A 14,825-nucleotide genomic window follows, 5' to 3' on the forward strand; every position below is an offset into this window, starting at 1 on the left:
AATCTTTCACATTATACAAACAAAAAAAAATTGGGCCAACTTTACTGTGTTTTTTTTTTTTTTTTCTTTTTAAATCATTCAAGTTAATTTTTCCCAAAAAATTGCATTTGAAAGACCACTGCGCAAATACAGTGTGACATAAAATACTGCAACAACCACCTTTTTATTCTCTAGAGCAGGCATGTCCAAAGTCCGGCCTGCGGGCCAATTGCGGCCCTCGTTTCAGTTTAATGCGGCCCCACTGGTAATTTGGATATATATCTCTTTTGTGGCCCCCAATGAATCCCTGAGCGCCACTGGGATTTGTTGGGGGGCCACAAAAGCTATATAATGTATTTATGATTCTGGCAGCCTCGGAGGGGACAGGGAGGGGGCCGGACAAGTCCTGTCAGAATACATATTGGAGAATCCCCCGTTTACTCGGCGGCGTCTGTAATATGAAGTCCCATCTCCTGGGTTGCCATTCGACGACTGTTCTGTCTATCATAGGAGGCGGGACTTTGTATTAAAGAGGCCGCCAAGCAAACAGGAGATTCTCATGTATGTAATATGTTTGCGCTCGCCCTGCCCCCTCAGAGGCTGCAGATGGCCATGGATCAGGCTGCACTGATGGCAATGGTGAGGCTGCATTGATGGGCAGTGAACCTTATTTTTCTTCACAGTTCTTTATTTAAAATAAAAAAAAAATCCAGAAACTTCTCTCTTAAAGTGAGGGTGCGTGTTATATGCCGATAAATACGGTATATCCAAATAACACGCCCAAGCTCAACCTCAGACTCTTCACCACACACAGCCACAGAGGCAAGAGAATTCTTGTTGGGCAGTGTATTTGTTAATTTGCATTTAATTTTAATGGTTCAAAGAATATCCGGCAAAATGGTCGGCCCTCACGCATGTTCACTTCATCAAATCTGGCCCTCTTTAAAAAAAAAATGGACACCCCTGCTCTAGGGTCTCTACTAAAAAAAATATATATAGGGCCAGATTCACGTAGGAGAGCGCATCTTTGTGTGGGCGTGACGTATCCTATTTACATTACGCCTCTGCAACTTTGACAGGCAAGTGCATTATTCACAAAGCAAAGTTGCGGCGGCGTAGCGTAAATAGGCCGGCGTAAGCCCGCCTAATTCAAATGTGGGCGTGTGTTATGTAAATTTATTGTGACCCCCACGTAAATGACGCTTTTTACGAACGGCGCATGCGCCGTCCGTGAAAGTATCCCAGTGCGCATGCTCCAAATTAACCCGCAAAAAGCCAATGCTTTCGACGTGAACGTAAATGACGCCCAGCCCTATTTGCGAACGACTTGCGCAAACGACGTAAAACGTGAAAAATTTTACGCTGTTCCGACGTCCATACCTAACATTGGTACGCCTCATATAGCAGGGGTAACTTTACGCCGGAAAAAGCCTTACGTAAATGGCGTATCTGTACTGCGACGGCCGGGCGTACGTTCGTGAATAGGCGTATCTAGCTGATTTACATATTTCTAGGCGTAAATCAGCGTACACGCCCCTAGCGGCCAGCGTAAATAGGCAGTTAAGATACGACGGCGTAGGAGACTTACGCTGGTCGTATCTTGTACAAATTCTGGCGTATCTGATTCTTTGAATCGGGCGCCAAGATACGACGCCTCACACTCAGAGATACGACGGCGTATCTGGAGATACGCCGTCGTATCTCCTACCTGAATCTGGGCCATATAATGTTTGGGGGTTCTCAGTAATTTTCTATCAACAAAAACAATATATATATATATTTTTAACTTGAAAACAACAAATGTCAGAAAAGGGTTTAAGTGGTTAAACTTTCCTATATTGCATACAGAAGTCTATTCCTTGGATGTAAAACACAAATTGTTACAATGTTTAGACTTAAAGTTCCACTGATAAAGAATGTTCTGCTAGTTGGCAGACTGCCCAGATTTTTTTCTTCCTTTCTTTTGATGGCTGAGAGTAGAGCAAATTCTCTGCATACAAAAGATCGGGAAATACTTTGTCGAGATCGCAACAGGGAAAAAATTGCGATAACGATTGTTGACGATTAATCGTGCAGCTCTACCTCCGGGCTATGTATTTGCCGGAACCTGCAGCACAAGGATTACTCCTCCGGGACTATTTTTTTGCTCAGGCGGAGTAATCCTTGTTCTGGGGTTCCCGGCAAATACATTGCCCAGTGGATTGATATAGAAGTGGACGCTGGGACTGTGATTACATTGACAGAAACGCTGAATAAAGATAAGAACTTGTGCCTTTAACCACTTGGGATCCGCCTGCCGTCAATTGACGGCTACAGCGCGGATCCCAAAAGCCAACAGGACGTCAATTGACGTCCGCCCCTTTGGGCGGTCCCCGCGCGCTCCAGAGCGCGCAGCGGGGAAAATCTGCGTTGGCCGTGTCCCTTGGACACAGCCAATTACAGATCGCCGCGAACGGCCAATCAGAGTGGCCGTTTGCGATGCGATCTGTGCGGCCAATGAGAGATGATCTCATATGTAAACATATGAGATCATCTGTCATTTCCGGCTCACACAGAGACAGCGGTGCTGTCTCTGGAGAGGAGAACGATCTGTGTCTCTTGTACATAGGGACATAGATCGGTCACCCCCCCCCCCAGTCACCCCTCCACCTACAGTTAGAACACTTTATAGGAAACACATTTAACCCCTTCCTCACCCCCTAGTGTTAACCCCTTCAATGCCAGTCACATTTATACTGTAATTAGTGCATATTTATAGCACTGATCGCAGTATAAATGTGAATGGCGCCAAAAATGTGTCCACCATAACGTCGCAGTCCCAATAAAAATCGCAGATCGCCGCCATTTCTAGTAAAAAAATAAATAAAAAAATAATAATTCTGTCCCCTATTTTGTAAGCGCTATAACTTTTTCGCTTATTGCGATTTTTTTTTTTTTTTACCAAAAATATGTAGAAAAATACGTATCGGCCTAAACTGAGAATTTTTTTTTTTTTTTTTTTTTTTAAATTGGGATATTTATTATAGCAAGAAATAAAAAATATTGTATTTTTTTCAAAATTGTCGCACTTTTTTGTTTATAGCGCAAAAAATAAAAACCGCACAGGCGATCAAATACCACCAAAAGAAAGCTCTACTTGTGGGGAAAAAAGGACGTCAATTTTGTTTGGGAGCCACGTCGCACGACCGCGCAATTGTTAGTTAAAGCGACGCAGTGCGGAAAGCTGAAATTTCACCTGGGCAGGAGGGGGGTATATGTGCCCAGTAAGCAAGTGGTTAATAGTGTTCCTTCCCCTGGCCCCCAGCTGAGCAGAAGTTTTTTTGTGATTGCTGCAGGTAAGAGGTTGCTCAGCAAAAGCCCTGTTGCTGTCCATGTTAGGATCGCTCTTCAGAGGGCATTTGACAGGCAGTGAGGAGGTGTTATTTATACAATTTAAACAAAGTTGCAAAGCACTCCGAAGAGTGATCCACAGTGGATCATTTTTTAGAAGTATTTGACAGACGTTGAAGCGTTATGTTTTCCCCTCACCACCTGTTTTTAACCCCTAAAATCCCATGCCGCTGTGCTATAGGCATGTGCATTGCACACGGTTGCAGCGCAGCCCCATTGAGTTGAATGGGTTGAATTAAGTAAGTGCAGTGCCATGCGGTAGTGGGCTCTTTCAAATGGGCAATCCACCCTCACTCTCTGCTTTGCTCGGCGAGGGATCGATCCACTATTGTTCATTATTTATTTACTAACTTAACTTTTTAAAATTATTTTATTTGTGATTATTTATGTACTTATTATTATCATTTATTTTGTTACGTTATGGGTTAGGGATTAGGGTTAGTGGTTATTATTATGGTTACAGGTTAGAGTTGGGGGTTTATATTAGCGTTAGGATTAGGTTTAGGGGGTTAATGTTAGGGATTAATATTGGGGTTAATATTAGAGTTAGGGGTTAATTGTAGTGTTAGAGGTTAAAATTAGGATTAGGTTTAGGGGTTAAAGGAGTTGTAACGTCTCAAGGTTTTTCACCTTAATGCATTCTATGGCATTCATCCCCCCAGAGCCCCCCTTTTTCTTACCTGAACTGATCGTTTCAGCGACGAGCACGAGTCCAGTGGCTCCAGCCGCTGTCTCGGGTCCTCATTGGATAGATTGATATCAGCAGGACTCAGGAGCCCGCCTGCACGAGTGCCCCCATAGACCTCATTCACACGAGGCGGATCCGTTTAGAGGAGCCTGCCAGCTCAGCAGGAGGTCCCTCCGTGGATCTCTGCTGAGCCGGTGGATGACAGGTCTGTCTCTGCTCACTGAGCTGGGAGGGACCTGTCAGAGCCCTTCTGATTCCTATGGGGAGATCGAACGAAAACGGACAGCATGTCCCTTTTCATCAGATCTCATCCGATCCGCCAAGACAGATGGCAAACGTATCACCATACGTCTGATTTTAGCGGATCGGATGGCAGACGGGTATCAGCGGACACATCTCTGCTGACATTCATCTCCCCATAGGAGTAAATGGATGGCCCACTCAGAACCACCTGAAAAACAGACAAGCGGATCCGAACGGGCTTGCCGTGTGAAAGGGGCCTTAGAATGCGGCTCTCTGTGGGGGCACTCAATGAAGAGGAGGAGCCAAGAGCACTGCCGGGGGACCCCAGAAGAGGATTATAAAGGTCGCTCTGTGCAAAGAAGGTTAAGTATGACATGTTTGTTTAAAGAAAAGAAGAAAAAAAAAACCTTACAATCACTTTAATTTTAGTGTTAGGGGTTACTCAGCATGTCAAGGCTCTCCCATGAAACGACAAACTTTATCCACTGGCTTACAGGTCATCAGTTTAGTGTTAACCTTGAATGGCATTGGAATTATTGCTCTCCATTATGTGCAGCAATATGTAATGTGTAGATTTCCTATATAGAAGCCCCCCACCCCGAAGTGTTCACATATTGATATGGGGGAGGTGGGGCACTTGGGTCTACATTTTCAGCAGTCAGTGGAAGACTGTTAGCTTTTATCTGGAAGTCAACAGTCTTCTTTTTTAAACTTCTGCTGTCTACTCTGTAAAAGATCTGTGTACTTACCTTTCTTTAGTCTACTCCGATCTGGTCATGTGATCCCATAGCTCCGACTCCCCTGTATCAGAGAGTACAGGATAACGGCTGGAAATTCTGGGAGTGGTGACATCACCCATAGGCTCCCATTGCCCAGTTGTGTCAAAGCTCCCTCCTCTCCCCTGCAGCCGTCCGCTCACTGGTAAAGGGGAGCCAGAGCCACGGGGTGACAAGACTGGTTCAGAGCAGGCTGAAAAAGATAAGTATACACATCTATTTTACAGGACGTGGGAGGAGACATTTTTAAGAATGGTATAGTTAAACAGGAATTCTCTTTCAAATATAGGGAAAGCGGTGAGATCTGTATTGTAATGCTAGTAAGGCTTGAATTTCAGCTGATCCTGCTTAAAAAAAAATAAAAAATCTGAAATGTGTATCACTGCATTTTGTATTCTGACATGTTACACAGGGCCGCCAGAATACAGAACAGTGACTACATTAGATGCAGGCACCTTTCGTCCAATAATTTTCCACCCAGCTTCTTCAACAAAAGTCAGTTAAGAAATCTACTTTTGTTGAGCTGTTGGCAGAACAAAATTGGACAAAATTAGCTCTATTTATGGCCAGCATTGGAGAGAAACTTGAATCCAAGTTAGTTTTAGCCTGAATTGCTCCACATTGGGGTTTATTTGCTTAACCACTTAAGCCCCGGACCAAAATGCAGCTAAAGGACCTTGCCCCTTTTTGCGATTCGGCACTGCGTCGTTTAACTGACAATTTCGCGGTCATGCGACATGGCTTCCAAACAAAATTGGCGTCCTTTTTTTCCCACAAATAGAGCTTTCTTTTGGTGGTATTTGATCACCTCTACGGGGTTTTTTTTTGGCGCTATATTTTTAACTACTTGCCGACCGCCCACCGTCGTTATACGTCCTCACTTTAGAGATGAATATCTCGGTAACGGCAGCAGCTGCTGCCACAATCGAGATATTCATCTCTTCTGTGGGCGGCCGTGTTAACGATAATGGCGGTCTCCGCGGCGAATTCGCCGCGAGATCGCCGTTATCGGTGGCGGGAGAGGGGCTCCCGCCGCTGTCCCGCGCCCTCCGCCGCTTACCGTAGCCGTCGGTAGCGGCGGAGGAGATCGCGACCATCCGGCAGCTGAGCGGGGACGAGACTGAAGGAAAAATCTCCTTCGCCCGTCCCCATAGCTCTGCTGGGCGGAAGTGACGTCAAAACGTCAGTCCCGCCCAGCGTCTTAAAGAAACATTTTTTTTTTTTTTTTTGTCATTTGAAAAAATGACATTTCCAAATTTTTTATTTTTTTTTGCATTTAAGCCCAAATATGAGATCTGAGGTCTTTTTGACCCCAGATCTCATATTTAAGAGGACCTGTCATGCTTTTTTCTATTACAAGGGATGTTTACATTCCTTGTAATAGGAATAAAAGTGATAATTTTTTTTTTTTTTTTTCAGTGTTAAAAATTCTAAAATAAATAAAAATAAATGCGAAAAGCAAAAAAAAAATTTTTTAAAGCGCCCCGTCCCGACGAGCTTGCGCGTAGACGCGAACGTATACGCGAGTAGCGCCGACATATGAAAACGGTATTCAAACCACACAAGTGAGGTATCGCCGCGATCGTTAGAGCGAGAGCATTAATTTTAGCCTTAGGCCTACTCTGTAACTCAAAAAATGCAACCTGTAGAATTTTTTAAACGTTGCCTATCAAGATTTTTAAGGGTAAAAGTTTGACGCCATGCCACGAGCGGGCGCAATTTTTAAGCGTGACATGTTGGGTATCATTTTACTCGGCGTAACATTATCTTTCACAATATATAAAAAAATTGGGCCAAATTTATTGTTGTCTTATTTTTTCATTTAAAAAAGTGAATTTTTTCCAAAAAAAGTGCGCTTGTAAGACCGCTGCGCAAATACGGTGTGACAAAAAGTATTGCAATGACTTCCATTTTATTCTCTAGGGTGTTAGAAAAAAAATATATATAATGTTTGGGGGTTTTAAGTAATTTTCTAGCAAAAAAAAATGGTTTTGTCTCGTAAACACCGACTCTGAAAAACAGGCCCGGGGCTAAAGAGGTTAACTTTTTGCTATAATAAATATCCCCCAAAAATATATATATAAAAAAAAAAATTTCCTCAGTTTAGGCCGATACGTATTCTTCTTCCTTTTTTTGGTAAAAAAAATCGCAATAAGCGTTTTACGGTTGGTTTGCGCAAGATTTATAGCGTTTACAAAATAGGGGATAGTTTTACTGCATTTTTTTTTCTTCTTTTACTACTAATGGCGGCGATCAGCGATTTTTTTCGTGACTGCTGCATTATGGCGGACAATTTTGACCCATTTTTGGGACCATTGTCATTTTCACAGCAAAAAATGCATTTAAAATGCATTGTTTATTGTGAAAATGACAGTTGCAGTTTGGGTGTTAACCACAAGGGGGCGCTGATGGGGTTATGTGTGACCTGAAGTGTGTTTACAACTGTAGGGGGGTGTGGCTGTAGGTGTGACGTCATCGATTGTGTCCCCCTATAAAAGGGATCACACGGCTCTCCCCGTTCTTCAGCTCCGGGGAGCGATCGCAGGACTACAGTGGCGAACGGGTCCGCGGGTCACGGAGCTTTGGACCGGGTCGCGCGCCCGCGAACCCCACGGCTGGGCTTAAAGCGGAGGTTCACCCGCACATGACCCTTTTTCCCCTTAGCTTCATGCTCGTTTTGTCTAGGGGAATTGGCTAGTTGTTTTAAAATATGAGCCGTACTTTCCGTTTACGAGATGCATCTTCTCCACCGCTTCCGGGTATGGGCTGCGGGACTGGGCGTTCCTATTTTGATTGACAGTCTTCCGAGAGGCTTCCGATGGTCGCATCCATCGCGTCACGATTTTCCGAAAGAAGCCGAACGTCGGTGCGCAGTATAGAGCCGCACCGACGTTCGGCTTCTTTCGGCTACTAGTGACGCGATGGATGCGACCGTCGGAAGCCTCTCGGAAGACTGTCAATCAAGAAGGAACGCCCGCTCCCGAAGACCCATACCCGGAAGCGGCGGAGAAGATGCATCTCGAAAACGGTAAGTACGGCTCATATTTTAAAACAACTAGCCAATTCCCCTAGACAAAACAAGCATCCATCTAAGGGGATAAGGGAAAAAAATATATAATTGGGTGAACTCCCGCTTTAAGGACAACGTACATATACGTTGATGTGCCCAGCCGTGCCATTCTACCGACGTATATCGGCGTGAAGGGGTCCTTAAGTGGTTAAACTGGAGAGTGCAAAATCTGGTGTAGCTGTGCATGGTAGCCAATCAAATTCTAACTTCAGCTTGTTTAGTTAAAGCGTAGTTCCACTCAAAAATGGAACTTCCACTTATATGCTTCCTCTTCCCCTCCGGTGTCACGCTTGGCAACTTTCAGGGGGGCGGGGGGACCATTCTCTTGCCTTTGTGGCTGTGTGTGGTCAAGAGTCTAAGGATGAGCTTGGGCGTGTTATTTGGATATATCGTATTTATCGGCGTATAACACACACCTTCACTTTAAGAGGAAAGTTTCAGGAAAAAACTTGAATTTTATATAAAGAAATGTGAAGCAAAATAAGGGTCAGTGCCACTCTGCAGCCTCACCAGTGCCTGAATTCAGCATCTGAATGCAGCCTCACCATTGTCATGAATGCAGCATCTGAATGCAGCCTCGCCATTGTCATGAATGCAGCATCTGAATGCAGCCTCGCCATTAATTCAGCATCTGATTGCAGCCTTACCATTGACATGAATGCAGCCTCACCATTGCCGTCAGTGCAGCCTGATCCATGCCCATCTGCAGCCTATTACAGAGGCCACAAAGTAAACAGGCGATTCTCCTGTATGTAATCTGACGGCACTCGTCCTGCCCCCTCCCTGTCCCCTTCAAGGCTGCCCTAAGTGAACAATAAATACCGTATAAATCTTTTGTGCCCCCCACCGTTGGTGGCCGCAAAAGATATATATCCAAATTGCCAGTGAGGCTGTATGAAACTGGCACAAGGTGCCACAATTGGCCCGTGGGCCGGACTTTGGACATGCCTGCCCTACACATTCTAAGTCACCTGAATACTCCTGTTCCTAAAACACTTTAAATAAGAGTTCAAACACCCAAATGTTATTGGCCGAGGTGAGATTATTCAAGTTACTCACTCACTCAAATGTTTAATACACTTCTCTGTATGGATCTTTATTTACAAAGTGTGCTTCGACCCTCTGCATCAGTTTGCAGACAACCAGATTGTTTTTGGCCTGGTAGATGACTAAAGGCCAGTGGTAGAGAGGCACACAGGTTTGCAGATTGCCATCTGATCTCTGGATCTGGGGCATAGAGGTAAGTATAGTGCACATCTTAGGGCTCGCCTCACCCCAGTTTTCCTTCAACTCTTCTTTAACAAATCCCCTCTCCCTGTTGCTTTTTGCTATTGATAGCATTATTTCTTTTTTGTATAGATTGGTGAAAAGTAATGGGAATAAAGTCAATATGGAAGAACTACAAAGTTTTGATTGTAATGGGAACAGGTCTTGGACTAACGCACTGGGGCTGGTATCGTATCAATTCAAACCCAATTTTTAATCCTGCGGCAGAGGTCCAAGCACCATCCTTTATCCCTTTTTTTCATGACAAAAACAGAGATGCCAAAGAAAAATAGCGATCAACTAAAGGTGATTTAGGTAGGTGTGCATTGCATTATAATTGTTAAAAACACAAATTAACTTTGCATTGAGTGATACAATCCTCTTATAGTTACGCACTAGCTTCTTATGGTTTGTGCTGACTCCAGTGTGCCAGCATGACCCTGAGTTCTAAGTTCCACCAACCTGCAACTGCTATCATAAGGAGAGCTTGTGCTTGCCACTAGAATTTGCCAGAATATTCCTTACAAAGAAGGTGACAGGAGGAGTGAGACCCCCTAACAGTTCTGGCAGTGTGTACAGTAACGAAACGAGGCAGTCCTCATAGTGCATGTACAGTATTGATACAGAGTGTCCTTCCGTGAGCTCATTAGTACAGGACCCAACAAAGTGTAAGGGGAGGTATGTCTAGGCTTTCTCTTCATCCTAAGCCACAGTCTAGGAACACTTCTCTACATTATGTTCTGTCACAGACTTTTTGGACTTGAGTAAGCACCAGGGCAGGGAAAACAAGGACTACCAGCTAATGGGGCCAAAGGGCCACATAATAAGAGCCAATGGGTCACAAGTTGGGCACCAGGGGTTTAAAAATAGTTACACCAGGGTTAAATTCAAGGGTTATGTTCAGTGTTGGAATGATTATTATAGGGTCAGTTTAAAGCTGGCCATACCGTGTTTCCCCCATAAATAAGATAGGGTCTTATATTAATTTTGGCAACAAAACACACAGTAGGGCTTATTTTTGGGGTAGGTCTTATCAGGTATTGTGTATTTGTCAGTTCCTGTGCCCCCTGTCTTCTCTCCACCTCTCCCTCCCTGCCTGTCAGCTCAGGAGTCATTAACATTTAGCATTATGAGTTGGTTGTAAAATCCTATAATCCGTCCTATTACAGTATTATATAATGTACAATGTGTGTGTTTCTGTAATGTTATTGTGCCAAATACCTTCGTTACATCGCCGCTCGGGGCTCAGCTGACCTCTCGCTGCTCTCCTCTTCTCCCGGCTGTCAGCGGGGATCTCAAAGGTATCTGGCACAATTATATCACAGAAACACACATATTCTACATTATATAATATTGTAAAAGAATGTGTGTGTTTCTGTGATATAATTGTACCAAATACCGTTGTTGTTGCAGCGCCGCTCTGCGCTTATGTGACCCGCCGGGGCTCTCTTCCCCACTCCGAGCATTGCAGAGGGGGTGGGCGAGATCCCCCGCTGACAGACGGAGAAGAGCAGCGGGCTGAGCCCGGGCGGTGCTGTAACGAAGGTATTTGGCACAATAGTATTACAGAAACGCATACATTGTACAAGATATAATACTATAATAGAGTGGATTATAGGATTTTACAACCACTTTAAACTAGGGCTTATATTCGGGGTAGGACTTATATTGCAGCCCTCCTGGAAAATCACAGTAGGTCTTCTTTTTAGAGTAGGTCTTATTTTCGGGGAAACAAAGTAGATGAATAAAAAAGTCTTAGGAAAGGTCTAGGAACAGTGTCATTCAAAAGATTTAATTTGATTTTAGAATTAATGGGCTTTAGCAAAAGAAAACCACATACACTCTTAAAAATGCCTTAATTCGAGAAAACCTCATCTTGCTCCTTCAAATTTTCTTGTCACTGCAGTTGAAAACGAGCTTATTTGCATGCAGCTCTCCCCCCTCAACAGTAAACACATCCATCATGTATGCAAATTCACAGTGTTTTTTTTTTGTTTGTTTTTTTATCTTAAATTCTACCTCTCTCAAGGCACTGGTGACATAACCAGGGCCCCCACTGCCTCATGAGAATGTTACATCACCAGTGCCTTCCAGGACGCTCTCTAAATTAAAGGATCACTAAAGGAATTTTTTTTTTATCTAAATAGCTTCCTTTACCTTACTGCAGTCCTGGTTTCATGTCCTTATTGTTCGTTTTTGATTTAAAGTAGCTGTAATTCTGCTCTGATCTCCACACTTCCTGGTCTGTTTCCTTATAACCATCATACTGGGAGCTTTCTCACGGTGGTCTAAGCTGTCATTACTGTGTGTCTAAAACCTCCAAGAACCAATCAGATTCATTTTAAAAACAAAACACTGCCCTGGATTTGTTTGTTTTTGTTCTGTGTGTCTCTTTACTTCACATAAACATTAAAGGGTCACTAAAGGAACATTTTTTTTTTGCTGAAATGACTGTTTATTGGGTATAGAGACATAAAAGTTAACTGATTCCTTTTAAAAATGATTAAAAATTGAATTTAATCTATCATATAATGTGCCTCTAGTTTCACTTTCGGTTTTAAAGGTACATACATGAAGTTCCGGGTGAGAGGTGAGTCGGGAAGACTCACAGAACAAAAACAAACAAATCCAGGGCAGTGTTTTGTTTTTAAAATAAATCTGATTGGTTCTGAGGAGTTTTAGACACACAGTAATGACAGCTTAGACCACCGTGAAAATCTCCCAGTACCATGGTTATAAGGAAACAGACAACCAGGAAGTGTGGAGATCACAGCAGAATTACAGCTACTTCAAAGCAAAAACGAACAATGAGGACATGAAACCGGTACTGCAGTAAGGTAAAGGAAGCTATTTAGCTAAAAAAAAAAAAATGTGAAAGTGAAACTAGAGGCACATTATATGATTGATTTTTATCTACTTTTAATCATTTTTAAAAGGAATCAGTTAACTTTTAGTGACCCTTTAATCTGAGTTCTCATGGGAAAAATTAAATGAATGTACTGTTTCTAGAGAATCTTTTGAGAGCTCTGGAAATAGTACTTTTTTTTGGGGGGGGGGGGGCACAGATGACATGGTTGTCATTCGTGGTCAAGCCCAGAGAACGCGGAAGAATTTACTGCTGTACTTGTCAAAACTCAACTGCTGCTGTAGTAGAGCTAGAGGGACTGAGTATTCTGTCTGGCAGGAATCAATGAATCACAACTCTGGCTAAGCAGTATTTAAACAATGGTAAAGTCTTACCCCTTTATTTAAAAAGGCTGGTCCACCTGCAGGTTTAAGCCATAATGTACTAATATGACAGACTTACCTGCAAATGGAGCACTCAAGCATAGAGCCGAAACGGCTCTCTCTGTGCTTTCATCTTTGCCCGCTGTACTTCTGGGTTTGATTTCTTTAGTCTCTTGAACAGCCAAACTGCAGTGACTTCCCACGCACGCGCATGGGAGTCACATCGCCGTTGGCCGTAAATGTAATATGAACTGCGCATGTGCAGCTCAGATCACATTTATTACAAAACAGACTATTGGGGTCTCTTCTGTTATAAGAACCCTGCCTGGCAGCAGAATTTAGTTATGACTTTACTACCACTTTAACAATCCTTTGGCAGATAAAACAGCGTCCATGTATGTATTTCAGCTGTGTGTGTGCTTCTGCTTGCATGGAGTTTACGTTTTTGGGTTTGGCTAAGTGTTAAATATTAGACTAGATTTACATTTTTGTGTTACAGTTTTGCATGTATAGTTATACTATGCAGGTATATGTGCATTCTCATGGGTAAATATCCTAAATAACACCATAGTACAGCTATACAGTTAAAAAAAAAATACACACAAACGTGCAATATAGTGTATCCACACAGAAATTACTATTCTGTGCATTGTGTTGTAAGAAATGGTGCTAATGAGTTTTTTCATGTGTTAAAGTAATTTAGGAGCCCGTTCATGAAAATGGGCTGCCTTTAAAGGAGTTGTAAAGGCAGAAGGTTTTTCATCTTAATGCATTCTATGTAGGGCCGAAACAACTAATCGATTAATCGACAACTAATCGATTATGAAATTAATCGATTACAGTTTTCATAATCGATTAATTGGCCAGTAATCGATTAATTTCATAACCCCATTATGGGGTTAAAACAACTAAAATTAGCCCTTTATAGTACAAAAAAGCAAATTGCTACTGTAAATATTACTTTCACTGTCCCACAGTAAAAAAAAAAGGAACCCCTTAGGCCCCTTTCACATGTGCGGACCGTATGTCCGCTTTTTCATCCATCCGTTTGCGGATGAAAAAGGGACATACACTGACACCCGTAATCACCCGCCTCCGCAAAGATCCGATTTTGCGGATGGAAGGAAACCCTTTTTTTTCTTCCGTCTGCGGATCGGATGAACACGGACACACGGTCCATGTTCATCCGATCCCCCCATAGGGGAGAGCGGAGAAAAGACAGGGCGGTCCCTGCACAGTGTGCGGGGACCGCCCTGTCAGCCGCCGGCTCAGCGGGGATATACGGAGCGATCCCCGCTGAGCTTACGGACACACGGAGGCGGATCATTACTGATCCGCCCCGTGTGAAAGGGCCCTTACAGTAGCGATTTTTTGCTCTTTTTGTACTTATTTTTGTTTTTTTTTAACCCCATTATGTTACTAAACATCTCAGGCCGGGTTCACACTCTGTGTTTTTTGGTGCTTTTTGCAGAAACACACTACAGTTCATTTACATGCTTTCCTATGGGACACGTTCACATCCATGATTTTTTTCCGGCTGCTGCGTATTTGGAAAGGGCAAGGACTTTTTAACGCAAAACAGTGTTATTTTTTTTTTTTTTTTTTCGGTTAAAATTACTTCAATGGAGAAGCTGCAGAAAAGCATGTAATGTGTTTTTGCAGCAATTTGTGTTTTGTAATCTGCCCAACAACAAATTGGCCCAAAAAAATCCGATTAATCGAAACAATAATCAGCCAACTAATCGATTATGAAAATAATCGTTAGTTGCAGCCCTACATTCTATGCATTAAAATCCTTCTGTGTGACTGTTTAGCAGCCTCCCTTAGCCCCATCTCTGTCCAGCGATGTCCAGAAATCCCTCGGCCATCTGGAACTTAACTTCTGGTTGGCTGAAACACAGCAGTGGCGCCATTGTCTCCCATGGCTGTCAATCAAAGTCAGTTCGCTCCGTGTCTGAATGAACACACAGAGCTTCAGCTCGGCTTGGGTGCCTCCATAGCAAGCTGCTTGCTGTGGAGGCTCTTAACAAGAGGGCAGGATCAGGAGCAGCGAAGAGGGACTCGAGAAGAGTAGGATCCAGGCTGCCCAGTGCAAATCCACTGCAACAGAGCAGGTAAATATAATATGTCAGGGCTTGACAAATCCCAGTCGCCATGGCGACTAGAAATAGTGTCCTGGCGACTT

At 43.3% G+C, this 14,825-nt stretch overlaps 1 protein-coding gene across 4 annotated transcripts in view; it reads left to right on the top strand.

Moving 5' to 3' along the window:
* The window catches only part of MKKS (MKKS centrosomal shuttling protein), a 32,846-nt gene that overhangs the window by 1,538 nt on the left and 16,483 nt on the right, over nt 1-14,825 (top strand). The window contains exons 1-2 of one of the 4 annotated variants that reach the window (XM_040351303.1): nt 9,250-9,386; nt 9,506-9,727. The exons of 1 other annotated variant lie outside the window; for it this stretch is intronic. The gene's annotated coding sequence lies outside the window, so the exon portion shown is untranslated. Of the gene's footprint in view, nt 1-9,249; nt 9,387-9,505; nt 9,728-14,825 lie in introns of those variants that run through there. 2 more of the 4 variants (XM_040351304.1, XM_040351302.1) reach the window with 2 other exon arrangements.

This window comes from Rana temporaria, chromosome 4, assembly GCF_905171775.1.
Source record: "Rana temporaria chromosome 4, aRanTem1.1, whole genome shotgun sequence".
In the NCBI taxonomy this organism is placed as follows: Eukaryota; Metazoa; Chordata; class Amphibia; order Anura; family Ranidae; genus Rana; species Rana temporaria.